The 2100-nt window shown below is 36.8% G+C and overlaps 1 non-coding gene across 1 annotated transcript; it reads right to left on the bottom strand.

The window, feature by feature from the left end:
* Positions 1–1340: 1340 nt before the first annotated feature.
* On the bottom strand, positions 1341–1447 carry LOC122062212. The gene has a single exon (XR_006134841.1). It is a non-coding gene; the product is annotated as a small nucleolar RNA R71 (small nucleolar RNA).
* Between the last annotated feature and the right edge of the window lie 653 nt (positions 1448–2100).

Below are 2100 nucleotides of genomic sequence, written 5' to 3'. Positions count from 1 at the left end.
GTTGGCTTTACCCCTCCTAGCCATAGAACCATCAATTTATTACTTTTATTTTAATTGTCTCATTTTCCCTAAAGCCAAGTAGAGTAACCCTTGTAAAAATGACTCTCTGGTCAAGTAGGGAAGCTCATATTATGATGCATCCCTCGGGCTAAGTAGAGAAACCTACTTGTGAGTCTCTCTCTTGCTTTATCCCCTTTCGTTTACTTTATTTTTATTTCAGTATTTTTTTCTTTTATTGTTTTTTTTAATTGTGTGGGTTGTTTATTTTTAGTTGTTTATTTATTTAATTTTAATTGTGTGGCTTGCGTCTTTAAATTCTTAGATGACAAATGGTTAGGACGTTATTTTAGATACATATGTTTAGGACGGTAATTAGAATTAGATCACAATCATTAATATGTTCACTTTCCCATTATTAAAAGAAGCAAAAAAATAAAGTGGCTGCTCTCCCTGTGTTCGACCCGTAGCTACACTGATCCGTATGTTTGCAGTTACATTTTAAAATCTCAAACAAGTTTTTGGCACCGTTGTCGGGGAGACAATTCCATGTTATTTTTTGCTTTCTTTTGGTAAATCGGAGTGCTTTGTTTGCTTTTTTTTTTTTTTTTTTTTTTTATTGAACTCCTGAGAAGAACAACTTGCAATAATAGTTGTATCGGTGGAGGTCGACATGCCTCACAGTATAATAAAGATAGGTTTCGCCCTGTAGCAGTAGCTCAGGAATTGACCTGAGCAACCCTGGATCACTGCCGGTAAGCTCCCAAAAAGCAAAAAAAAATCATAAAATCAGAAAAAAGTTTTGCTATCCGTTCTTTTATGCTTGTCTTACTCTAGTAGTGGGTAGTTTTCTGTTGCATGAGTGTTAGGTGGATACGTAATACTAAGAATCGATTAAAAAGAAGAGATCAAACAAGTAGTGACCCTATATGTTTGCTCTCTTTAAAACCTTTCAATATGGGAGACCAACATCAAAACCTTCACCTAAATCTCTAAAAGATAGGTTCTACCCTGCTAGAACTGCCCAACCTTCCTGCATAGTTTTGCCACAAGCCCCGAGCAATAATTTTGAACTCAAATCTCAATACATCACTATGTTGCCCCACTTCCATGGGTTGACTTCTAAGGATGTATACCTATTTCTAAGGGAATTTGAAGAGCTATATGTTCTAATTAAGATCCAATAACTTTCTGATGATGCTGTTAAGCTTAGGTTTATCACTTTTGCATTAAAATACCATGCTAAGAAGTGGTTATATGGGTTACCCACAAATTCCATAACCTCATGGGAACAGTTCACAGTTGTCTTCCTTAAGAAGTTTTTCCTAACTCACAAGACCAATAAGCTTAAAAGTGATATCCTTCAGTTTAAGCAAAATCCTAGTCAGTCCTTTTCAAAACTTATGGAGAGATTCAAGGATCTACTCCAAGAATGCCCTCACCATGGTCTAGACTTATGGCATTTATGTCAAATAATTTATGAGGGTATTGATTACCCAATTAAACAAATGATAGAGTCTATATGCCCTGAGGGATTCACATCCTTTACAGATGAAGAAAAGGTATGGGAATTCTTACTTGACTTAGCTGATAAAACTCGTGAATGGGAATCAACCCAAGAGAGTGAAAGAACCATAAGAGGAAAAGGATAATTTGTGGAGATGGGATAGTAGTCAAAGAACCCATTTGGATAGCCTACTCAAGAGGATTAAGGCTGTTGTTCCTAGAGAGTTATCATCAGTCAATTTGGTTAAGATTTGTGCTTAGTGCCAGTCTCCTGGACATGTCATAGAAGAATGCCCCAACACCTCTGGGGGCACTTCTAATGATAGTGTTAATGCTTTATACCGGAATAATCCATATAGTAATACCTACAATCCAGAATGGAGAAATCACCTAAATTTCTCTTGGAATCAGGGCAACCAAGAAGGGCCTTCCAATTTTCATAATCAAGATCAACCTGGACCCCAAAGGCCTCCCTTTGCACAATAATTTTTTTCCCAAAATACTTTTCCTAGGTCAAATGTAAGACCTCAGGCTAGTTTTTCTAGGGCACCTCTCCTATCATCTTATCAGCAACCCTAGAGAGGCAAGTAGAATAAG

This window comes from Macadamia integrifolia, chromosome 14 (assembly GCF_013358625.1).
Source record: "Macadamia integrifolia cultivar HAES 741 chromosome 14, SCU_Mint_v3, whole genome shotgun sequence".
Lineage (NCBI taxonomy): Eukaryota > Viridiplantae > Streptophyta > Magnoliopsida > Proteales > Proteaceae > Macadamia > Macadamia integrifolia.
Note: the sequence above shows the minus strand (reverse complement) of the source record. Positions and strands in the feature narration are given on the sequence as shown.